Source organism: Bemisia tabaci, chromosome 5 (assembly GCF_918797505.1).
Source record: "Bemisia tabaci chromosome 5, PGI_BMITA_v3".
Classification (NCBI taxonomy): Eukaryota; Metazoa; Arthropoda; class Insecta; order Hemiptera; family Aleyrodidae; genus Bemisia; species Bemisia tabaci.
The window spans coordinates 46,082,300-46,109,160 of NC_092797.1; the positions used below are offsets into that span (position 1 = coordinate 46,082,300).

Genomic DNA, 26,861 nt, shown 5'->3' on the forward strand with positions numbered 1-26,861 from the left:
AATATTTTTAAAACGTTTAAAAAATGACTTAAAATAATACGAAGACGCAGATTTGTCACCATACCTTATCTCCTTCATCGTTCCACCGTCGTTTATGAATTATATTCTTTTTTCACAATTTTAAGGAACACATTTAAAACATTTCACTGTTTTTATAGATGTATAAAATCATATTCAGAGTGTTATTGTGCAATTCTGCTGTGCTAAGGAAAAACGCCGTATGAACCTTTAAGCGTTGCCAAATTTCCTTTGATACAACACGAATTTCCTGTTAAAATCATGAATAATTTCTTTCCAATTTTTCAGGTAAATTTGTTCGCGATTTCACCTTGAGTCCCTGAAAATTTCCAGGAAAAATATTCATAACTTTCCTCAGAAATAAAAATCTTATCGAAGGAAATTTGGCAACTCTTGAATGTTCATACGGCGTTCTTCCTTAGCACGGCAGAATTAGGATCGGGCAGGAACGTGGCGATTAGTTGGCAAATGGTGAAACCGTTTGCAGCCCTCTTAAAGTCATTACGAATAATCCATTCTATATGAAACAATCTTCTCCGACGAGTACCAATTATTTGGAACATATTTAAACTAAGAAGCTCATGCTACTTTGTGCAAATTGCCCCTGCATCCGGTATACAAGGGTGCTTTCGCCAAAAGTCACATTCGATTCAATCCACCGTTTTGATATTCGACGAAAGATTCCTATATTTTATTTCAAGTTATTACACGAAAGTATGACATTATCTCCACCCCTTATCCGCGCCATCTGATCCAAAGTTTTCTTTCGACCCGGAATACACTGAAAGGCCCCGCCCGATAGAAGAGAGGAGGGGGGGAGAGAGAGGGGGAGCTCGTCTCACTTAAATAATGATGATCGTATAAACCGCTTTCCCTCCCTCGACAAGATGAAGATTCATTTCTTATTCAGCCGCGAGCATCATGCGAGAAACCCTCGTTGGGCCCATAAAGTTTTTCAGCGATGCATCATTAGTTGAGCCGCTTGGGCGTTTTCCCTAGAATTCGTGGGAAAGCAAGATAAACGGGCCGTGGCACATCTCCCTCTCCGGAAAATGACTAACTTTTTCCATACGGCGAGTTTTATAGCCTCGGAGTGGAGTGTGATTCCTATGCACTTACTGGTATTATCCTCTCGAAGTTAAAATGTACACTGATGCCTAAGGGATAATACCGCCTATCTACAATCTGGAAATTTTACAGCACTGGAAAAAAAACACATTGGATCTAGAGTCCAGACTCTTTAAAACATTGACAAGAAAAAATACTTTTGATTCAATCGGATTTTTGTTATGATCAAAACGAAATCCGTTTAAATTAAGAGGCATGGTTCTTGATTTAAGCTAGATTCTGATTGAATCAAGAGTACTTTTTCTTGTCGATGTTTCTAAGAGTTTGGACTCTAGATCCAATGTGTTTTTTTCCAGTGAGGACGAAGAGGAAACTGCGCCGTTTGTGTACATATAGTAGGTTAAATTTGCAACTTTTTCATACAATACAGCTTAATTACAGTGCTCCTCTGTGCAATTTGTAGAACTAAAAACATCAGTTTGCGTAGTTTATATTGCAAAATGCGGCAAAGTCGCTAACTAATTTTAATCAAAATCGTCAGGCGGTATTGATCCTCAGCCCTCGACATGCACAAGCACATGCACGGGTGACCGCCCATGGAAAAAGGGAGAAAATGTTCCTTCAGGCTGCACATGGATATAAATGATTACCAAATACCCAATAATAATGCAACTACCCGAAAATCTAGTTACCAGAACTACATTTCTCACCGTGCTTTTCACGCGGTTGTTAAACATTTAATCGAAAAATGAGCTTACAAAATCACGAATTTCCTCACGCTACAATATTTTCCAATTCTCAGGGGTGCATTTAAGTGTAGATTCAAGATGAGATCTTCTGCACAACTTTAGGAATATTTTGAAGAAGGATATTTTAATGTGAAAATGGTTAGCCCGGTGTTGCTTCATTTTCCTTCGATTGAATAAAATGGGACCCGATATTTTGAGATATCGTGAACAAGATACACTTTTTCGCAGTTTCACCGTCACTGCACAATGTGCGCGCAGAAGAATCAAAGAACTTAAATGAACGCAGCGCGGCGCGACGTTGTGTCTTGATACCACGCTTGATAATAAAGCCTTGATACCACTATTCGTCCTCAGTAGATGTCCATATTGCATACCTAGAAAATGAAGGCGTTTTGAATTCCCTTCATTAAGCTCCGCGCCAATACATGCAAACAGCTGCTCACAAAAGATTTACTGGTGCGGCGTCTATAAAATATATTGTTTCTGAGAACGTTGCTTAGTTATTTTCCTCAAAAAAGCACCGTGTGATGTAGCTATGCTCATTCTAATTAAATCCGTCCAAAAATTAAAGAGGAAATTCCACTACGCTGCAGTCGTGGTAAGTAAAAACGCCGTATCAACCTTCAGACATTCCAAATTCCTCTTTATAAAACGCGGATTTTCTGGAAAACTTTGAACACTTTTCTTCTGATATTTCAGCAAATTTTTTACCCAAATAGATTTAAAGTATCTAAAAATTTTAAAATAAAAATATTTGTAAAATATTTGTAACTTTTTTTAAAAAATTAGTATATTTTCGAGGGCACTTGGGCAACATTCGCATGATCATACGGCACTTTTCCTAAGCACGGCAGTATGTCCCGGGCAGACTCAACCCTCTTGATTGACCCTCCGTTGGTGCTGGTTAAACGATGACGACGGAAGCGTGTAAAGCTCCGTTTATGGCGGAAAGTTGCTCGCTTTGGCGCTGTTCGCTTCCGGATGAGGATTAGGATTCATGATCCGTGGACGTTGGAGTTGCATTCGGGCATGTTTATAAATCGACGTTTTCCGCTCGGCGAAACGCTGCGCCGCACAGTGGATCGAGCTAATAGAAGAAGTCGGACATGAAATTTCTGGTTAAAATTTCAAATTTTTCAGTCTATTTCGTCACAAATTCAAATTCAAGGGGTGTTTTTCAAAGGAATTTTGACGAAAAACCCAACGAAACGACTCTTAAACTTCCTTGCTTCATATTTTCGATAATATAAGCTTTCAAAGTTGCCAGATTTTATCCGACCTCTCGTATTGACTCGGCTCCACTGTGCGGCGGTTGTGCCATGTAAGTAGCCGTGAGTTATGTCGCACCCAAGCGGGAGGTTTCGCCGTTCCCGCCAATCGCCCAAGCGGGGTTGCCGGATTCCGTGGGAATGAAATTCGTCGCTTCTCTGGCGTAAAGCCGTATCTCGATTTCTACATGAGCCCCAGAAAGCATAGATTTATATGTAAAACAAGGCCCACATAGAGAATGGGGTGCGCCCTCGAGTCGGATGGGCGACGAATCGTCGTAAGCAGCGTAAAATTGCGTCGGAAAGGATGGGAATTCTCATATTAGACGCGAGTTAGTTCAAATGATTGTGTGGTCAGCCCAAGGTGACGTCATTTTTCTCATTGCAGCGGGATAATCTCGCAAAGAGAATAATTTTCCAGATATTCTGAGAAGAATAATTTCTGAATTTTTCGCTTAGGCGCAACATCAGTTACGTCCGTAATGGGAAAGCAACTGAAGACGCGTTTCGGGTCTAATCGGACTCATCATCAGTACAGCACAGCTTCTGATTTATGGTGAGAAAAATGACGTCACCTTTCGCTGATCACACAATCAACAAACTTGTATCTACTCGACTGCTACGTCTGACGGAATGACGGTTTATTATGATATAAAACAAACCAGCACGATTGCAAAATAATTTCGAGAGCAAGCACTACAGGTTTTCACTATTAAGGGCAAAAATTTACCGTCTTAACACTCGCCTTCCCTTTACAAAGTGGTTAAAGTATCCCCATGTCCGCTGCACGCTACTTTGCACGGAAAATTTGATTGAAAATGAAAGTTGACTCTCATACACAGTCAAAAAATAATGATTTTACAATACGGTCACAGGGTCACACCTTGAACAGCTTGTTAGAGCCTAAAAAATGGTTTTAGACGTAACTAGCACAAATATTACACTGGGAAAAAAACACATTGGATCTAGAGTCCAGACTCTTGAAAACATTGACATTAAAAAGGACTCTTGATTCAATGAGATTTAAACTTAAATCAAAAGGAAATCCGCTCGAATTAAGAGGCTTGATTCTTGATTTAAGCTTAAATCTGATTGAATCAAGAGTATTTTTTCTTGTCGATGTTTTTAAGAGTCTGGACCCTAGATCCAATGTGGTTTTTTTTCCAGTGTATTACGAGCTTTACTTGAGATTAAACGATTCCATGGACATTCCTCCTTTTTCGCAAGTACTCCATTCAATGCTGATTAGATGCTGTTAAAACAACATCCATTCGCCGACATTCTGATTCACCACATTCTTTCAGTCCGATCCATTATACTCCAATTTCGCCTCATTGTATGGAACCGGCTCTACGTGAACTCCATAATCGATAAATGAGCCGATCGGCCGCTGAAGTGTACCAATGAGAAAATCCATAAATCCTCCATCGAAGTCTTACTAGCAACTCGAATGCGGCAGGTCAGTGGCGGAGCAAACGGAGCCAAGTCGGGGGCGGGGAGATATCGGTCAAGGTAACAACGCACGGGAACGCACGATGGACACGGGGGATTCTCCGTTGAGGGCAACGAATACTAAACGGCCGATGACGTCACCGGACATCGATGGCCGCATCGATGGATGCAGACTGGAATACAAAACTTGCTCTTTGCTGCCAGTGACCAAATAATTGGCACACACTGGAAAAAAAATACATTGGATCTAGAGTCCAGACTCTTGAAAACATTGACAGAAAAAATACTCTTTTATTCAATCGGATTTTTGCTTGAATCAAAACAAAATTCGCTTAAATTAAGAGGCTTGGTTCTTGATTTAAGCTAGATTCTGATTGAATCGAGAGTACTTTTTCTTATCGATGTTTTCAAGAGTCTGGACTCTAGATCCAATGTGTTTTTTTTTTTTTTTTTTTTTTTTTTTTTTTTTTTTCAGTGCATAGCTAATTGAATCATATGGTTCGACAACTCGTCATCTCATATTTCGCGGGAATTCGCGGATCCTCGTTTAAGGCCCAGATACACCTTCGAGTTACAAGAGCTTGTTAAAAGAGAAACTCCAATAAGCAAGGAGAATTTCGATAGCTGGACGTCGAGCGATCGAAATCCTGGTTTCCTATTGGTGTTTCACTTTCACAATCAATTGTAACTTACGGGTGTATCTGCCGCTTTCCGCTTTATTGGGCCTTTTTGTTAATTTTAGTCACCTTTTCCCTGCCGGATAGGCTGACAGGATAGAGGTTCATCTTTTCTGTGGGCATTGGAGGATCCAGCAAATTGGCAACATTGTTTTACTCCATTTAAACCTGTGGAAATGAATCGATTCTTGAAGAGGTCAGGTGCTCCGACAAGAATCGTTTATTTTACATAGGTTTAATTGGAGGAAACCCGGTGTTGCCAAATTGCTGAATCCGCTTCTGTCTGTGGGCGGAAGAAACCTGTAACCTGATAATATGCGTCAATTTGGATGAACGGAGAGTTTGTTTCCGGTGGCAAATGAGATACGTAGAACATGGTTTAGTATAAAAAATTACTAAAATTAACTCATAAACAAGGTATTAACCCTCTTATTTAGGCATTAGCTACGAAGAATTTTGAATAGAAACGGGGAATTTGATGCTTTAATCATGCATACCTTTTCTACTGATGTGAAGGAGCACTGCGAAAGTATGGCAACGCAACGGTTTACTCAAGAAAACGAAAATAAAATAAAATAAATAAACGATTCAAGAATGGACACTTTTGGAGGGGAACGACATTTCTGAGTTAATTCGATAATTTAACTGATAGGTAACGTAGAAGCACCGATCTTTAGTGGCACTTCAGGTTGGAGCTGACAATGAGTTGCAAAATTGAAGATAAAGCGTACAATTTCACGTAAAGCTATGGTAGCCATGGGATTCGTGAAATTAGGCGAGCATAGTTACAGAGTCGGGACACAGTGGCACACCGCAAAGAACGTTCGGCGAATGTTGATCGAGTGTCGCATCGCATCGCTCTTGACGTTGCCTAACTGGACTTCATTTCGGAGTTAGGAACTATAATTTATGGCTCAGTTTAGAAAGAACGTAGATGTCATCAGTTTCTCTATGAACGTAAGTGTTTTTTACGGATAATCCAGAAGTTGTAGTTCCTAATATAGCAAAATGTAGTACGACTCAACTCAACGGAATGAACGCGTTTTTTACGAGATTGTCTCAAGGAGGTGGAGGTGAATCTACAACGGAGGCAAAAAAGCATCTATAAATTAAACAAACTTTGCTGAATGGACTACATTTTGCAATTGGGAACTACAATCTCTATCTCATCTATAAAAACACTCATTTGTGTAAAGAAACTAGTAGGTAGTACATGCGTTGTTTTTAGATTGAACCGTATGTTCTACGGTTCCTGATTGCGAAATGTATTCCAAACTATCCGTGACACTAATAATTTTGGTACATTCTGCCCAAAGAATATTTCACTTATTTCTTTTCGAATGCTTATTTGAAGGAGAAGGGAGAAATTCCCGGTTGTGATATTCAGTTTCCTCACAAATTCCTTGATTTTCCCGGAAATTTTTCCATTCCCAGATGAATGTTGGCACACGGAGAAAAAAACTTCGTGCGTGGGACCCGAAGTTTAGGTCATATGGATCTCTGAAGTTTCCAGATTGAGCATCTGAACACTTAAGATCTAGCTGTCAAGGTTCGGATCACACATCTGAAACTTCAGTTCTTACATCTGAAGTACTTCAGATGTGAGAACCGAAGCTTTTCGGATGTGAAAACCGACGTACTTCAGATGTAAAAACTGAAGTTTCAGATGTGTGATCCGAACCTCGACAGCTAGACCTAAAGTGTTCAAATGCTCAATCCGAAAACTTCAAGGATCCATATGACCTAAACTTCGGGTCCCACGCACGAAGTTTTTTTCTCCATGCAATACCCCGGGTCTTCCAGGTTTGAGACAACATGAATATAATATATTTGAAATAATATGAAAATCGAGCCGAAGGTGAATTCGATCGGAATCGAAGACGGGGCAACCTTGGGCGGATCTAGGGAGGTGTCGGAGTCACGCGCCCGCTAACTAGTCGCGATCCGCCACTCGCGAAATGAGTCACGTACTTGGCGTCTCAAGAGCTTTGCTCCTCCTCTGTCGTCAGACTATCAACTTATTGAAATTGTGGCGCCCGCCTAGTTCCTGCCCGTCTTCGATTCCCGCCGTGGATTCGGGTGACGAAGGGATTCGGAGACAGGGATCCGCCGGAACGAGCCAGCCACCCCATCCCCGAATGCAGTTCTCAAAAACTCCAACACAATGCGCCATTTCTCTCACCAAGTCAACTCAAAGAACGTAACTTCGTTTCAATGTTACCAAATTTTCCCTGTCAAATTTCACAATAAGGAGACGCCTGGTGAAAGGGTGGCAACAGGGAGTTTTACAGGAAATAAGAAAGTGCCAACTCCCTGAGGGACTGTGGGTGGATAGAGGACTTTGGCAGCTGGGTGTCGCAGAGCAACAAAGAGCGCTACAAAAGCGGCGTTTATGTATACATGTAAATTGCACGATAACTTGGAGAATCCTCTAGACATTATGGTCGATTCTTGGATACAACTATTTTGAAACTTGTGTGTTGCACAGTATCAATTGTGATTGAAGGCGTTTTCTGCCCTGATTTACTATATACGCAATGACACACCCAACGGCGCGCGGCGACGCACAGTGTGTCAAAACCCCAATCTAGCTGCTCAAAACCCCCCTTATATGAAGTCAACAAATGGTGTTATTTATGGTCAGAGTGGGTCCACAGGCACCCACTGGTTACGTATCTATCATGGTTATCACAAAAATAAATTTTTTGGTCGCTAAAATGATAGGGATTGCAGCCGGTAAACCTCCAACCTCAATCTCGCCATCAGGAGTGGTGCCACTGTATTGCTTTTTTTTAGAGTACTTCGTGGCGAAAAAGGGTCATTTCTAGATGAAACGAGATGCCAAAGGCCAGAGAAAGGAAATGTGACCGTTGATTTCTCCAAAATCATTATTTAAGTATTATAATTGCTCATTGAAAACAGTGCCCAAGACCGTTTACTTTTCCTGGCTTTAATAGAGCCGCAAAAGCGCGGAACTACACGGAACACCATGAAACTTATATGAGAGTGTTACGAAAACTATCTAGATTTGAAATGTCTTTAGTTTTACTGCTACCTTCCGCAACCTTGAGAATAAGAGCACATTTTGTTCGGCGATTCCTAGTGTAAAAGCGAGCGGGCGGCGTTTTTGCGATCTCCCCCTACAGGCTGTCACAGGTGAAGTGAGACGGAGGCAGCATCCCACCACGCGCGCTCGGTCCCCTGATTTGAGTGAGCCTTATCATGAGGCTTTTCACCGTTACAGATAAGACATTGTGGTGGCTCAGTTGCTGCTTCTTTCATTATTACTTGCATGATCGGGGTTCGAATCCCGAACAGATCAATTTTTTGAAATTTTATTTTCTATTTCATTACGATTTTCCCATTATCTATACTGTCATGGAAGGGGGAGGGGGGTCCTCATAAATACAAAGTTGCATCGTATTTTTAACAAGTTTCTTGTATGATTTGAAACAGACTTTCTTATTTATTTCTAATGAGGAAAGGTTTCGGGCATGGTTTATGAAACGTAGGAAAATGAAAAAGGGGGGGGGGGGGCTCGCCGAAATTTTCCTTTACTGGCAAACATTTTGAAAATATTATCTTTGACTTATCACTTAGAGTTGCCGAAACGTATCATTTTTAATAATATGGAATTCATATTTCTTTGGATGGCCAAATGAGAAATTCGCCATTTTGAAGTGGAATGCATAAGCCCAAGACATCCTCCAGGACTTATTTTGGATCGGAAAACACAATTTGACTAATTTTTGGGGTTCATCAGGTCACATAAGGCGCCTAAAACTTAGTTGGAATTTTACGATTTTTACATGATTTGAACAGGATTTTTAGATGGCCGCCATTTTGAAAATTTTGATGACTAAGTTTTGAAATTTAAGTGAACCTTCTTCAAGCTTACACTAATGCCTGTGCGAAATTTGGTGGTTATCCGACCAAATTTAGAGACGTGAAGAGGTTTTGAGCAGCTAGATTGGGGTTTTGACACACTGTGCGACGACGCGACGCTAGATGGAGTCTAACACTTGATGTTGGATTTGATTCTTGGATACAACTATTTTGACTCCCAAGTGTTGCACAGTATCAATCGTGATTGAAGGCGTTTTTTGCCCTGATGTACAATACGCAATGGCACACCCAACAGCGCGCGGCGACGACGCGACGCTAGATGGAGTCTATCACTTGATGTTGGATTTGATTCTTGGATACAACTATTTTAACTCCCAAGTGTTGCACAGTATCAATCGTGATTGAAGGCGTTTTTTGCTCTGATGTACGATACGCAATGACACACCCAACAGCGCGCGGCGACGACGCGACGCTAGATGGAGTCTAACACTTGATGTTGGACTTGATTCTTGGATACAACTATTTCAACTCTTATGTGTTGCACGGTATCAATCGTAATTGAAGGCGTTTTCTACCCTGATATCCTATTCGCAATGACAAAACGCCACTGCGCCGTGGGGACACTCAAAGGTTGTCTCTCGAAGGCAGAATGGTTTGAATCAGCTAGGCGACTAAATTAACGCGAGAACAGCGCGTAGAGCTTTGGCGTTAATTTACAGCCCAGAGTGTTTGGCTTTTATGCAAATGGCAAAAATGCAGACGCATCCAGGACTTTCCTGGTTTTCGATGCAAACGATGTCATCTTTCACTCGGTACGCCACTCAGACTGAAAAAAATCCCTGAAACTTGCCACCGAGTCACAGGTTTCGCTTCTACCATTCGACTTTTCTTGGTAACCAGGGCGAATAGAGCTCTCCTTGTCGCCCCTCTATCGTAAGGGCGTATCTCAATTTCCACCTGAACCCTGTTTTACCTACGAATACCCTCTTTTTGGAGCTTACGTGGGAATCGAGATACGCTGTTACGTAAGCGAAGGGACGTCCTTCCCGACCACGAGATGGCCCGGAGAATCCTGATTCCCGAGAGATGATTGATACGGCTGGGAGCCGGGCGAGACAGGGGAGCAGAACTGAAGAGCAAAGGTAACGAGGAATCCCGATAATTGATTACACACAACTGCACGGAGCGGCTCACGCAAAACACGCCAACGACGAGATAGCCCCTGGAAAATCGGGAAAGCCGATGCGCGCGCAACGAGAAAATTCCGCCGTGATGGGAAAGAATGCCGTAAAGGTATACGCACGTTGCCAAAAGTCCTCCGGAAAAAAAATTGTTTTCGAGGAATTGCGCGAGTACTTTTTCCTTCAAATTTTCTGATTGGGGAGGGGGGGGTGGGTTTCAACTTAAAATTGCAGCTATTTTTATCCACTAAATGTTAATGAAGATGGGACGAGGACCCAAAATGCATTAGATCTTACGTGAAAATAAAAATAAAAATAAAAAAATATGAATTTTTGGCTTAACACTTTATAATAATTATTAATGAAAAAGTTCTGTTGAAAACTTCAGCTAGGGTGGAAACGGAGATGTAAAATTTCATGAAACTCAATAAATGAAATATCATAAAAACAAGCAGTGAACTCCAACACAATGTGTTGATAAGGCGCGTCATTAACTCGCACATATCAAACCCTTTAGTTTTTATTTACAGAGATTTCAAAAAAGGCAAGCAGCACAACAAGAGAATTCACGATCCAACACTGCAAGGTCAACGACGCACCTTGACGAGACCGTATTGTGAATCTAGAAAGCTATTCGAACAAACAAGTTTTTTGATCTGCCTCAAGCAAAATCTTATCAGATTCTTGAAGAAAAGTGCTACGGAAAAATTTAAGCGAAGAAAGGAAAAATTCTGTCGAACTCCTAGAAGATAAAGTCGATTTAAAGGTATTTTGGGGCTAAAATACCCAAATCACCGGTATTATAAATCCCGTTATATTATTGAAAAGAAATTGACTCGATATAAATGCAATTGTATTAAATATGTCTTGATTTTGTTATTTTAAACGCCTTTTCATGCAAAGAAGCTCAACCATGTCCATGCTTTATTCATTCATGAATTGAATGTAAGCAATCCACATCCCGAAAATCTACCGATTTGCCGTAAAAAATCGCAGAAACTTGATATACCAGGTCGATGTACCCACTTTTTGAATTTACCAATCAATTTAGTGAGTGCACGTATGTGAAAGTCAAAATGCTATAGTCATTTTGGGTGCATTCATTTTTCATGAAACAATTGTTAGTAATTTCAATCCCGAAAAACCATAAATTTTCCGTATAAAATCGAAAAAATCAAAATATGTCGACTCCCTGACGTGAAAATTAAATTCTACGTGTGAAAATATATATGTATCGATATGCTGAACAGAATGCTCGCATCTCCTCGTAATTTACAAACCGTTTCCTATACTCATCTCAAAATTTTTCTCAGAGCTTTGTGTTGTAATCAGCTTCCATTTAAACTCCGGTTTGATGGCCGAATCGGCTGCCCAAAAAGCAAGCCATTTTTGAAGGGCTCTATGAGAAATTCGTGATATTATCAGCTCTTAGGAAATCACCCCATGGGTAAAAATTGCTGGTATAAATTTTCGAGTGCTTAAAATAATTGTATTCAAGACACTAAGGCATTAAACTATGGAGTCAATTTCGTTTTAATAATATAACGGGATTTACTTGTCTTCAGGTCAAAACTCATACAAGGAAGCCCCGTGCAAGAGGCTAATTTTTTGTAATTTCACTCAATTTTTTCTCCTTTTTATAATTGAATTGCTTGTCACATTCTGAGGTCAATCATATTAAATTGTAATTTATACATTTCTTTTTTCCCCCTTCATTTTATTTTTTGTTTGGAGAAGTTTTGTTGATTTCTTCGGATTTCGAATACTGTAACTTCTCTTCTATTTGGCCGATTTTTATGAATGAGACCTCTTTTAATTCGTGTTTCAACGGAGAGGAAGGAAAAAATTGCTAAAAACTCGCGAAACAATTTTTTTTTTGAAAATTGGACGAATCCTAGCGTGACGGTGGTATGGTTAATGAAGCGTAAGTAATTGGGCGAGGGGCTGAGGATTGTCGCTTGGCGACCGTCATTAGCTATTGTTCGTCGAGACGCCGACGCAGTGAGCAGGAGCGTGGGGAAGAGAAGGGTAAGTGGATTCCTGTATGAGCCACGTTTAGCTAATGGTCTAATGAGTCTCGAGGCTCATCACAGATTGCACTTACACAGATTGCACTATCAGAGCACGGGTACCAACTTTTGAAAAGTATAACCGAGGTTACAGATCTGTCAAAGCAACGTTTTGAACAAAACGGAGGAGTTAAATTCTCATTCCGAGAGTGCCGACCTGCTCAGCCATCCTCGAATCAATTCGCTTGATTCTTCTTATATATGCATATTTTAAATCAGCGCGTCGCATTCTTAGGCTTTTTTTTAAAAAACCAAGTAACGTAGACTCTTGGTATTCACTGCACATAAACTAGAGACCCCCAGAATGAGAAACAACTTTAAATCATAATTATTGATGGATAAATAAACTTTTTACACGCTTTGGAAAATCTCAGAAGTTCGCGGTAGTCACTTTTCGGTAAGGAACTAAGGGACTCGGTTATTGTATCGAGCAGGGTTCGAAACGATCGCAAAGGCGGTATACTACGTATACGCGCCAAAACACCGAATTTTCAAACCTCTGTCATGGGCTTCGTATATGACATGATACGCATAGACAGTAGACTCTGATTTCGAAATTTTGAGGGAGAAAAAATTAATCAAATTTGAAAGTTTCTGGACAAATTCTCCCCATAATTGTTGTGGGTTGCATACGCAGCCCCTGAAAACTAGTTGAGATATCATAGAAAACGAAATGTGACTTTTCAGCAAAATGAAATTTCATGGGAAATTTATTTTTGCTGAAAGTAAAATTATCCCAAGGGATGATTTCAATAGGGAAGTTGGCATTGAAAAGGTCTGAAATTCAGTCTTTGTTGGAGCGCAATCAGAGGCAATGAATTTTGGAAGAAGGTGGTGAAACGGTTCTGGGTCCACACTATTTGGGGAAAGTAAGGACAGAAAGTTCAAAAATATCAATTAGAGTAAGAAAATTTAAACTACAATGAATTTTGAAGACCCCGCACTGACAAATGAAGCGGAAATCGGGTGATGCGAAAGTGATGTTCGGATGTCAACACAAAACTTTCCGTCTAACGATGGTCGATGCGCAACTTGTAGAGTTCAAAATTAAATAGAATTCTCTCAATGATGACTGATGAATGTTGGCAGGAGCATTTCTCTAGGCGAATTTTTGCAGATTCTGTTAAGATTCCTACACCAATTACTAAACTCTTTGTCATGAGTCATCAACTCATCATCAGGGGAATTTCACCGTTGACTTCCGAAAGTTATACAAAATGAGGGAGCTTTTCCGCACAAGTCACGCAATTAAAAATTTAATTTGTTTTTTATTTATTTATTATTTTTTTTATTTTTGCAAGTGACTTTCAAACACTTTGGAAGATGACAGTAAAGGGTCTCCAAACTACACCTAAGTTAGACGCGTATTTCATAGGAGGAAATTTGGCAACGCTCAAATGTTCATACGTCGTTTCTCCTCCAACACGGCAGAGTTGTGGACCGCGTGGAGTCGATGAGAGGGAGGGGGGATGCTGAGCGCGTTGTTTGCTCTGAAAACATGACCCCTTGATGGGCTCCACTCAACAGGCTCTTGAGGGGGACAGAAACGAAGGGGGGAGCTAAATAAATTAAAAGACTCATCCTTGGAATCCTGCTTTTGTGCGGAAAGAGTCGGGGCATGCTGGAAAAATGGCGGCTCCTCACGCAATTGATCAACCGTAACAGCGCTTATATCGTCGCTCCTCTGACGGAATGGCGTATCTCGATTTCCGAATGAGCCCCAGAGAGCATACATTTATATGTAAAGCAGGGCTCAGGTGGAAATTAAGATACGCCCTAACGTCAGAGGGGCGAGAATATAGCAGACTAGAGGTCATTGGTAACATCCTTTGTTAAGGTGTCCGGACTTCTTACAAAGGTGTTTTGTTTTTCGCTGTGTGCTCGGAAATTAGTTTCTGGAATTTGCGAGTTATGTTAGGAGGGAATTAAAAAGAAGGCTGCCACCTTGTGAGAAAGGCCTTCAAAATGTTTACCAAGGAACTTTTTAAAGCTTGGTTTCTCTTTTAAATCATTATTTGTAAAATTATAATTATCAATGATCAATTTTCCCTCAAAAAGTAATGTTTGCTTGTGTACTTTTTACTAGAAAGAATTGAATCGGTGAGAACAAAAACACACCGACTCGAAAAAATGAAAATAATCAAGGCCCACACAAAATGCACAGTGCGTGAATAAATTAGTCTCAGAAAAATAATTTTGGTGCCGAAAGACGAGTACTTAAGGATACTTTAAAGGTCCAAGTTGGAACAGATACGGTATACCTTCGATGATTTGTATGAAAATTGACTGTCTTTAATACAAATTGAGCATTTCCGAATTACGAGTTGGTGTGTTTTCGTTCTCACTGATTCAAATGCCCTTGGTTCTTTGCGTTTTCCTTCTATTCCAATTTTATATTTTACTTTAATTTAATTGAAATTCTTTCTTCAGTATAATTTTCCCTCTTTTACTTTGAATTTTAGGGTCATCGTTGTCCTCTTTGCCTTCATTCATTTTTATCACACGAAAAAAGAAAAGAAAAGAAGCAGAAGAAATGGGAGATAAGAAACAGAAGTTTTCCGATGACATTCCTACTTCGTGTCAAGGGGAGCGTAACGCTGTTGTTTTATTTTATTTATTTATTCTTCGGGGCTGGGGAGTATATAGATCTCCATTAGGGAAAGAGGGGCGAAAGAGCTCAGAAATTCGGATTTTGGTGTTGGGTATATGTTACGAGTGACCCCTGTAATTATACTTTTTTACTTGTTTGTTAACATTCATAAATTAGTAGGAGGCAAAAACAAAATGGGGAACCAAGGCTAAAAATACTGTAAAAAAAACTCCAGACCTTTCGGGGCTGAATACCCCAGTCATCAATCGGTAAAACAAATCATTAATATTGATTTTTACAATCAAACACGTCATACGAACATTACGAGTGGCCCCTGATTATACTTTTTTGTGCACATTTAGTTGGGGGAAAAAAAATAATGGGGAACCAAGGCTAAAAATACAGTAAAGAAAAACTCCAGGTGTTTTGGGGCTAAACAGCTGTCGGAAAAAAAAATTCATTAATGTTAATTTTTAAAATCAGACACGTCATAAGAAAATGAAAAAAATAGTGTAGTGTATTTTTCCTTCGGAAAATACACTAGAAATTTGACCATCCGCCGGAGCAAACACTGAGAACGGATTCGCAAACGATTGATGAGAACCGCCGTCCATGGTGGAAGCGTGCCGTTTCGGTCGTGACGCAACACCAGACAAATCAATCTTGGCGGCACTACCGGAGCGCCCGCACGTGGCGCTATCTAGCGGCCGCTCGGGAACCACGCCTCTCGTCCCGCCGCTCACGGCCGGCACAACGCTAAAAAAATCCGATATCAATTTTTCCACTTTCCACGGCTCAAATTCCGCGGTCGATATGTTCGTAACATATATTTTTAAAATTGTACACCCAAACCTGAAGTATCAACCACACAATAACCGGTGAAAGTCGTCGATCTCGAAGTCAAAAAATTACAATTACAGTTCGGTATATAAGCGTAACCAGTAACGCACCCCTTCGTCGCTGTTCCGTCGAGAAGCACCTCGAGACAACAAACAGGGTGTTCCATCATCTCCATGTCTCGCGGCTAGTCCTCGGACCCGTGGCAGCAAGTGCCCGAGCGTGAAGCTCGCCCTGCCGATCCGGACGGATGGGAACACCTCGTGTGATCGCAATCCGAGATCGGGAGGTTACATTGTCGTAGCAAAGTTATGTGCGTAACGAAATGAGGCTCACTCCAATGGAAAAGCGACCTTTCTTTTTGGGTGTGGTGAATGTCACTTTCTTCAGGGTTGACAAACCCGGAGACTTTAAAAGAAATCCATAAAAATTAAAAAATAAATAAAGAAAATTTAAAAAGTTAACTAACTCTTGGAAGTACACTGGAAAAGAAAACACATTGGATCTAGAGTCCAGACTCTTGAAAACATTGACATGAAAAAATACTCCTGATTCAATCAGATTTTTGCTTAAAACAAAAGGAAATCCGCTCAAATTAAGAGGCTTGGTTCTTGATTTAAGCAAATATTCGATTGAATCAAGAGTATTTTTTCTTGTCGATGTTTATAGGAGTCTGGACTCTAGATCCAATGTGATTTTTTTTCCAGTGTAGTAGAAATTGGACCGCGTAAAGCAGAAAGGAACCAATCCACATTAGGTATTGCCGAATTTAATTGCGCAATTTTATATTTTACAATAAAACGGTTCTGCGGATTTTTGCGCAAATTTCAGTGAATTTTCTGCAGTGTATGAAGCAAATTCCTTAAAATTGTCGAAGGAATCTGCACAAACGCTCATGTCTCATGTTCTATTCCGTGGCTCACGTAACCTCTGAAGCTCCACCACAATCAGACGAATAGAAACAAGAACAATATGGCAGTAGAGTAAGGGAGAGGAAGTGCGGCGATGACGGCGCCTACTAACCTATAAAGATACTTCAAGCATTGCGCAATGCGTGAGGGATACAACTATTCGTGCTTGATGGATGTCCGTGTTGTATCTGCAAAATTGAAGGCGCGATGGCGCGAGGCGTGAACCAAACTCTCCCCTGTATGCTGCAATTGCTGCAATGAGATGTCGCTCAAATTCGGTAGAAAGGTTGAACAAGATTCAATTTGATGTCTGATTCTTTTTTTAGGATTTATTTGCAAATTTGTATAATGTATATCTAGAGCTCGTATGTACCGGTCCCATACAATTCGCAGGACACGTGTTTTTAGCAAGCCTCGGTTCAAATTTGACCCGGCTTCGGCATCTAGGGTTAAATTTATTCTTCGCTTTAAATCACATTGTCGATCATAAAACGCTCTGGACCAATCATTCGGACCGCGTAAAGCGGAAAGGAACCAATCCACATTAGGTATTGCCAAATTTAATTGCGCAATTTAATATTTTACAATAAAACGGTTCTGCGGATTTTTGCGCAAATTTCAGTGAATTTTCTGCAGGGTATGGAGCAAATTCCTTAAAATTGTCGAAGGAATCTGCACAAACGCTCTCTTGTTAAAAATTATATTGCCCAGTTAAAAGTGATAGCTGATGATTTGGTTCCTTTCTACTAAACGTGGTCTAATTAGCGAAAAAAGAGTGTCTTCTTCGGTACTACTTGAAGTATTTCGGTAGTATGGTGTTAAAGAAGAAATGTTTCATCAAAAGTAAACTCTACTACGATTCCTTGCAATTCAAATGATTTCTCACCCCAAAGTTATTCTCAAAGATGGTTCCTCCTTAATGCGATCATAAGGGCATCTTTGAGTACTTTTATTAGAGCCATCAACAGAGGAGCCCCTGGTTGAAATTCACTTCATTCCTAACTCCCAAAGTGAAAAAGCACAACGGGGGTCGAAAATACATGCAAAAATAAAAAAAAAACGTGCCTGACGATGGAAGGAGGTAGACAATAAACCGTCGGGAATCTAAAAGACAGAGTTGCCGGAGACAGGAAGGCAAGTAGGGTAAATCATTCTATTTCTCGGGCGAGATAATAGATCGATCTTTCTTCGTCAGCGTAAGGAATAACCCATCGGAAGAGGAGAAATTAAAAAATGACCTAAAAATACACGAATTATCCGAAAAATACGAAATTTTTCATAAATGTAGCAACTTCCTTCCATAACATGACCCCGAAGTCTAATTTTCCGAAGAGAATATCTTTTGCAGCTAAACACACTATAGGTAGTGACTGCATCCCCTAGCTTCCGGAGTCAAAAAACGCTGAGGGGGCGAAAAACGCATAAAAAATAAAAACACGTGCCTGACGGCGAAAGGAGGTTGATTATAAATCTTCAGGGGGGCTCAAAGACAGAGTTGCCGCAAGCAGGAAGGGAGACAGGGAAAAACTCCCTATTTTCCGGGCGAGATCATAGATTATTCTTTCTTCGTCAGCGGCATAAGTAATATGGCCGAACGGAAGACGTAAAATTCAATCATACACAATGGGAAGAAAATACCACATTGGATCTAGAGTCAAGACTCTTAAAAACATTGACAAGAAAAAATACCCTTGATTCAGTCAGATTTTTGCTTAAATCAAAAGGAAATCCGCTCAAATTAAGAGGCTTGGTTCTTGATTAAAGCAAAAATCCGATTGAATCAAGAGTATTTTTTCTTGTCGATGTTTTTAAGAGTCTGGACTCTAGATCCAATGTGTTTTTTTTCCGGTGCACAAATTATCCCAAAAATGAGTATTTTTTTATTAATTTAGCAACAATTTTCCATAGCATGACCCCGAAGTCTAATATTCCAGAGAGTATACCTTTTGCAGCTAAACAGGCTCTGAGCACCCTAACTCCCGGGCTCAAAAAACACCAAGGGGGCCAAAAACGCATAAAAAATAAAAACACGTGCCTGGCGGCGAAGGAGGCTGAAAATAAATCTTCGGGGGCTGAAAGACAGAGTTGCCGGAAGCAGGAAGGGAGACAGGGAAAAACTTTCTATTTCTCGGGGCGAGATAATAGAGCGTTCTTTCTTCGTTAGCGTAATGGTACACGGCGTGCGAAATGACCAAACGTAAGAGTCGAAATTCCAACATTACAAAAAAATACACAAATTATCCAAAAAATGTGTATTTTTCATAAATTTAGCAACATCCTTCCAAAATATGACCCCGAAGTCTCATATCCCGGAGAGTGTACCTTTTGCAGCTAAACAGGCTCCGAGTACCCTAACTCCCGGGCTCAAAAAACACCAAGGGGGCCAAAAACGCATAAAAAATAAAAACACGTGCCTGAAGGCGAAAGGAGGTTGAAAATAAATCTTCAGGGGGCTGAAAGACAGAGTTGCCGGAAGCAGGAAGGGAGACAGGGAAAAACTTTCTATTTCTCGGGCGAGATAATAGAGCGTTCTTTCTTCGTCAGCGTGATGGTAGGCGGCGCGGCGCGGCGTGAGGGATGGCCGGGCGAAGCGCGAAGGACGCGCGATGTTTCGTTTCGGGACGCGGATCCATATTTGCGCGCGCTCGCGTCGACGGGAAATGATAAGCCGGGGACCCGGGACTGGATCGGGGGGCGGGCGGGGGCTGCGACGGGAAAATTGTGAATTTATAAGCGGCCCTAAGCGCCAGACATCGCGCCTCGCAATAATTCCGCCTCGACTCCGAGTTACAGCCCCGCTCCGTTGCCGAATTCCTCCAGGGTACTCCCGTGCTAAGGAGGAACGCCGTATTTTACGGAAATTTCCGTAAAACATTTCCGGAAAATTCATGGACCTAGGAAACTCATCAAATTTGTGACATTTTTGAAATTGTCTTTTTAGGGGCCGGCTGGACAGTTGGGCAACCTGCGGTTAGATGCAAAAAACTCTTCATCTGGATCTTTGGCATCTTGAGCTCTCAATCATAAATTTCTTATGCATCATACATTTCTGGTATTTCTGGAAAATTTTTCAGTTGCTGCCTTGACCTACATTATTCAATTCTTTACAATAATATGACTTTACGATTTCTATCCAAAATGTTGCGCATTTTTAAATGCAATCAAAAGAAAGATAGGGGACTCTCAGTTGGAATGCCAAATGATTTTCTGGTTAAGATACGACTTGGAAGAAACGATTTTGCGAGGTTGAAATGTAGTTACATCCTCTCGTCCGGAAAATGACGGATCGTCACAGAGCGTCTTCCACGATTCGCGAAGGCTCGTTTTCACGGCGCCCGACTCAATTTCCTCCCGTCTTCGCTTCTCCACCGCGGAAAGAGCCAATTTTGATTTCCATCCCCCTCCCTTCCCACTTTCCATGCCCCCTTTTCTAGCCCCCCCCCACCACGCCACCACCACCAACTCCGCCGCCACCGAATCCGAGGAAATCCCGGATCAGTTTGTCTCCGAGCGCGAAATTAGTCCGTCCAGATTATCCTCTTACCCAACCCCCGGCTTTTTTTTAAACCGGGCGGCCGACCGAAGACAATTTATTTTAATTTCGCTCGGATCTTTCCAATGATTACAGCCCCCTCCTCCCCTTTTCCCCGCCTACCGCAGCCGAGCAACCTGTTTGATCGCTTTCGTTCGATCGGAGCTTCCAGTGCCGTCCCTTTTTTCCCCCTCCGTTTTACTTTAAGCCCAGTCGCACAGTTCGTCGTTTTCAGGACGAAGGAACGCAACTACATTCTGAGGCTGCAAAATTCGTCGTTCCCCTCACGAAAGAACGTAACTTTAGCTCCATGTTGCCAAATTTCCCCTCGAAAATTGCTTAGTAACGGTGTCCGGACTTTTCGGCGCAACCGTTTCGGCGCCGGACTTTTCGGCGCGGGTGATTCGGCACAGGATTGTTCGGCGCAGAATTGTTCGGCGCAGGATTTTTCGGCGCACGTGCTATACTTTTAAGAATACGAAAAGGGACTGCTTACTTTATTTTCCAGAATGATTTCCAGACAAAATATTCTGGAGACAGGAGGACAAATAAAGTGGAAGTTCTGGGTGTGGTTGACGAAAAATGCCAAGAATTTGCTACATAAATTGTTTCAGATAGTCAAGTCTTGGAAGTTCTTACCCCCCTTTGCCAGATAAGTTTCCAAACAACGATGAGATAGGAGAGGAATGAGAGAAGGAGGAGAGGAAGGAGAAGGAATGAAACTTCACCAGCTCGGCCCACTAGCTGGACTTAACGGAATAGAAGGCCATGGAAGTGTAAAAAGTGTATTTATTCCTTGGCACTAAAAAATTGATAAATTCCTAAAAATTGCTAAAATTAGCTGAAAAGTGAAAAAAGCTAAAAAAAATAAAGACGAAACACCTATGTGTGTGAAACACCTATGAAATTATGAGCGACAACCCGCCCCTGTCACTAAAAACAAAGACAAAACACCTAGAAAGTGAAATTATGAGCGATAGCCCGCAAGAAGTCAAGGGTTGGAATGTCTGCAAATTCTTTACAAATAGCTTCAAGACGATTCGTGAGAAGGACATATTTTTTCCTCTGTGTCTGAATTTCTTCTTTAGAAACAAAGCCCTAAATAATTTTGTGTACGTCTCACCTTTTTTGTTTGTTAACAAAGCAAAAGCAAGAGGAAGACAAGTGTTATACTTGATGCCGTGGATAAGTGATCAGTGCGACGAGGTATGAGGTGCCAGATTTACCGTCTATTGAACTACACCGAAAATTCCGTGCGCCGAAAGCCCCCCATGCCGAAACACCCGCACCGAAAAGTCCGGCGCCGAAACGGTCGCGCCGAAAAGTCCGAGAACCCTTAGTAACTAGGAGAATCTTGGGTATTCCTAACTGAGAATGTCACGGATTTTTCCTCGGAGTTCTTTCAAAAATCAGAACAATTTTTGATGAAAATTGCACGGGTATAACGTTTTTAAATAAATCGATTGTTTAAGTCAATTTGGCAACCCTGGAATGAGGTTACGTTCCTTCGTGCGGGAGATGACGAATTGACTCAAATAATTCCATTTTTACAAGGTTAAGACGCATTGGTTAAGACGTGTGGTTGTTTTAGAATAAGGGGTGAGTGATCAAACCACTCGCTTCCGTCAATAGGATCCCTCTTTGTATTTTCTCTTGATCTCCTTTTTCTATCTCTTTGTCCGTCAATTTCAATTACCAGTCCACTGTAAGCTGTTTACGAAGTACATATTAGAATGTTGCTTGCTTTAATTAAATTTTGGACACATTGATGAACGAGAGTGCCTTGAAAGGAGATGCGCCACTGGAGTGTAGAACAAGAGATGTCAGATGAAACTATTCTTGACATCTTCATTGCACATTTCGTTACAAATAGTTTGTTAAATGACACCCCGAGCCAGGGCAGAGGCGAGGCGTGAATGGTCGATTATCAATATTCCTCCATTTGAAGCTATGGTAAAGAATCAATTATTAAAGTGTTCGTTGCGAACAGCCTGTTTACCGATCTTTTTCCAAGAGTTTAAATGGCAGATCAATCGATATATTGCAAAGCTTGCCACACCACCAGTTGCGAGAGTCAACTCTATCCAACACGTTTCTGAATGTATTGATCGAGAATTGGCGCTCCTGGTTGAAAATTTATTCCGGCTGCGTCAGCAAATTTACGACCCCAGCTTAATTGCTTTGGTCCATGATTTCATCGCATTGTTATCCCAAGAGGGAAACTTAGAGTTACCACTCAAATCCGTCCTTCTCTATTGATTTGTATTACAACATTTACTCCGGGAGAATCTGTGGATTATAATTGATTAACTTAGGGACCACTGGACACCGGAGTCAAATATTGTGAAGCTTAGAATTGAATCCATTTTTGCATTTATCACGACGCACAGTGTATCGAGTCAATGGAAGAGGTTGGAAAAAATTAGAAAACTTTAGACGCTCATAACTCCGTTTTTACAAAATTTTGAGGTCTTGAAAATGACCTCATTAGTTTTCTCGTAAAACTGTCTATGAGAGACACTCCTCAAGATTTAGAATTTGACGTATTCGGCATCTAATGCACTTTTAGTGAAAAAATTAATGTCGAACCTCTCCCATTTATTCGGTCCATTGTGCGAGGTTAAAATATTTCGAGTATCGTGTTCACGGATGGTCGGACGGCGAGAAGAAAGCTTTACTGTTACATACGTTTTGGCAGGAATTTGTAAATAAAAACGCGTGTAAAATGGATGCATTTCAAAACGATTTAAAAATTTAAAAAGAAAAAATGATTATACAGAGGAAAAAACTTCCATAATTCCGAGTACACACACGAAAAAAATTTAAACGCGTAAGCTCACGTGAAACGCATAAAAAAAGGTATTTTCCTCACTGCCCCCCCCCCCACCAAAAAAAATAAATAAATAACAATACCGAATACGAGACTGTAGAATTTAAATAACAAACCCAAATACAATTAAAACAATTCGAGGAAAACGTTAAATCAAGCAGAGGCTTCACTTTTATCGATGGCCAAAGTGGGAAACCACGTATCTCCATTTGCGACGTTGCAGACTTCCTGTCATACCATGCTTTGAAAAACTGGCCAATGTAATTTTCTCAAAAATTCCGCAATTTTTCTTCTCTGTTAGTAGAATATTCTGCACGCATTTCCAGCTATGACGTTGGCTTGTATGTCTTCAAAAAAGTAAAATAAAAGCAGAAATTTTGAAGCACCGGGAAGGAGATATGTGGTTTTGCACTTTGGCTATCGATATATATGCTTCTGTGCTTAAAAAAATAGCGTATTAACAATAGAAGTGTTAGTCCAATTTCTAATGATAAGCTCTTTCCTGCAAAACTTGCGAATGATTTCGCCAAATATTTGAGATTACTCCAGTCGCGAATGTTTTGTAGAGTATCTGAAAATTTCTAGGGACGATATTCGTGGCATTTCACAAAAAGAGGCATTGTAGTGGAAGAAATCTGGCAACTTCGGGTGTTAATACGGCATTCTCCCCTAGCACAGTGGTATATACCTGTGCTTTGATGTTATGGAATGCAAATCGCGGATTATACCGCCCTCTTCCGCGAATTTCAACAAAAGCTCCGTAACTAGGTTCAGCGGATGAAATCATCGAGGGCGAAAGATACAGCGCGTAATCGAAGAGCAGTGCATGCAGTTATTGATTTAAACAAACTGGAAGCGCACTGCAGTGTACCAGGGTAGGGATGCATCATATTTCGGTCATGCAAACGCAATTTTACGACATGGAACTAGGGGGAATGAATCGGGGTCATTCCTTACTTAATTAGGTTTTTAATTCCACGCGAAGCTAAAAATGGCCACCATTATGCAACGCAGTTCATAAAAAAAAGCACATAACGAAAATATTTGCATTTCGACGAACTCAATTTGCAAACTCAATTCGAAAATTCGAACTGAAAAAAAGTTCGGTCACATCATCCGAACATTCCGACTCTGCGGTTTGTCAAACAAAACTTTCTATTGGTAAAACCGACAGTTTGATTAAAGTTCGGTTTGAAAAGCCAAATAGGGGTTGTATGGAACGCCGATCATTCAGTTCAAATTGTCAATCTTTTTTTCCTGGGAGATTATCAAACATATCAGATAAGTAAATGGCGTTTCTTCTTACATTTATTTGTAATTGAAAACCTGGGACACACAACGGCAGCCAGTTTCAGTTTTGCGTGAAACTGGGGTTACTCGCCACTATCTAATGAATGTTTTTACCGCGGTTTACTTCCGAACAGCTCAAAATTACAAACATTTATTACACAGACGGCTGAGCTAGAAAAAAATCAGACTTTCGCGATGAAATCTTTGTGATTCTTAAGCTACTAAAAATAACTACTTTGTGATTCTGCGCTGTGACAAAAGTTTGCAACCACACGATTTCTCGCATGTGTGGCTTTAAGCGCGATGTCATATTACATGTTTCCTAGCGTGGGAGCATTGCAACAGCGCAGGAAGACCGCCGCTGCACTGTAAAAGGTACTTTTATACCACTTCTGCCGAGGGATAAGGAACGGCCGCCTAAATAAATAAGACGTAAACAGTACCGAGCCGTTGTTACACTAATGAGCGCGCAAATGCAGTGCGCAACATGCATAGGTGCCACCTTCCCAGGAAAAATTCCACTTTTGGCGAAAAAACAAAGGGTAAAAAAATGTGTTGTCGCGGTTTTTAAGCACACGTCTTTCTCCTGGCAATGCATTTTGAAAAACGTCTTTGGTAAGATTTTTTGACAATATTCGTGCTCCGATTTCACTGAATTTTTTTTTTTTTTATTTTTTTTTGAATTGTCCGATTTTTCATAATTTTCAAAGGTCATCGAGGAAGTTCAAAATATTTACAACATTTGATAGTTATAAGACGGGTTTGGTGCAGTATTGCGATTTCATTTTCTTCCACAGTCAGATGACAAACTGCATAAATTTTATGTGATTTTATCTGTTCGCTACTGTCAGGGACCTCATTTCGTCGTTCGTTTAGCGTTAGGATGTAAGTGCATTTCCGCATGAGCCAAAGGAAGCATGGGTTTCTATATACAACAGGGCTCAAATGGACATCCAGATTTGTTCTTTACGTCAAACGGGTCACTGTCATCGTGCGGGGAACATAAGGGTTGATTTTCGGGTGTAACTTTTACACTTAGGGGAAAATAGAACTTTAGAGATACTGCAGTATTAACGTTAAAGAGGCATGCTCTAAAAGCAAATTCATTTATCACTAAAAAATAACGCGGTTTCCTCCCTTACAAAAAAAAATTGTTTTAGGCATACCGCAGTCTCTCTGAAATGACTGTCACTAAAAGTATAGATAGCGTTGGTGTGCATGAGGGAATAAAATGAAAACTAGACAACAAAGTCCTTGAAGCTCTTGGTCTCGATGCTATTCTCTTTTCACTTGCTTGCCTTTTCCCATTTTTATCCAATCAAAGGATTAGTGGATGGCGGGAGAGGGGGGTTAACGAACGCCAGGGACCCACCGAGACGATGGGGACACGGGACAATGAAACAAGTACTCATGACGAATGAATGGATAACGAATCTATTCAGTAATGACTAACATTGCGAATTTGTGTTCTTATTCTTCTTCGCGAGGCTCGAAATGCAAACTCGAAATTCGCCAGCGACGTAGAGGACGCAGCAAATGAGCTTTGTTCCCAAAGCTTGTTCCCAAAGCTCGTTGTTGAAGAGATACGTCAGAGGTGGAATGAAGCACATACGATCGTGTATGCTCCAGGGACGAAGAGAAACGTCATATGAGCATTCGGACGCTCGAATATTTCTGCTGATGAAAATTGAATTTTCTTGGAACTTTAAGTATATTTTTCTTTTAATTCTTCACAGGATTTTTTTTTCAAAATTTGGACCAGGATTTCTTAAAATTATAAGCAAAAATACTCATAACTTTCCTTGAAAATGCATGATTTAATGGAAGCTATCTGACAACCTTCGCATGGCCATGCGGCGTTTTTCCTTAAAACACCACTTAGAATCCATTCAACGTTTAAATTAATTCAACTGAAAAAACCAAACTCAAAGTTTAATGTAATCGCATCATCCAAGGATAGAGGTATAGCTTAGTCACAGTTTTGTGCTTTGAGAAAAGCGAGTTGCAGTTTGAATAAATTGCTAAGGGTTATTTTTCGTCAAAATTTGATAATACAGGAGAATATTGCATCCTTTTAGAAAACATAATAGCATTAACTAGGAAATCATTAAAAACATAAATAAAAACGATGGGGATTGAAATTCTTAAAACTCATTTCACGATGGCATACTCGTTTTAGATTAGTGTTCACTTACGTTAAAACTTACTCACCACAAAGGGTATGGGCACATACTAGACTGAAAATGTTTACATACCTGAAACAGAGGAATACACAAATGATTTTAATATTTTTCACCTTCTAAAATACACAAGAACTACTGAATATGATCATTCAATTGAACAAACTTAATCAAACTTACAATAATTAGCTGAAGTGTAACTGACTACCTCTTTCATTTTACATGTCTTTTATCAGAAAACTAAAAAATAGAATAACCACTGCAGACTTTCTGTGAAATTCCCTAGATTTTTAAAGAATAAGTTCTCGTTAAGTTTCGAGTCAGAAAGGCGCGAAGTATCCCGTTACAGGAAATAAAAATGCG

The 26,861-nt window shown here is 40.6% G+C and overlaps 2 protein-coding genes across 5 annotated transcripts in view; both read right to left on the minus strand.

Annotated features, from left to right (window-relative positions):
* Nca (neurocalcin homolog) overlaps positions 1-26,861 on the minus strand; it is a 355,612-nt gene that overhangs the window by 95,321 nt on the left and 233,430 nt on the right. The gene's annotated exons all lie outside the window — the stretch shown is intronic.
* LOC109031240 (neuronal calcium sensor 2) overlaps positions 1-26,861 on the minus strand; it is a 342,919-nt gene that overhangs the window by 82,974 nt on the left and 233,084 nt on the right. The window contains exon 1 of one of the 3 annotated variants that reach the window (XM_019042671.2): positions 5,730-5,881. The exons of the other annotated variants lie outside the window; for them this stretch is intronic. The gene's annotated coding sequence lies outside the window, so the exon portion shown is untranslated. Of the gene's footprint in view, positions 1-5,729; positions 5,882-26,861 lie in introns of those variants that run through there. 3 annotated transcript variants of the gene reach the window in all.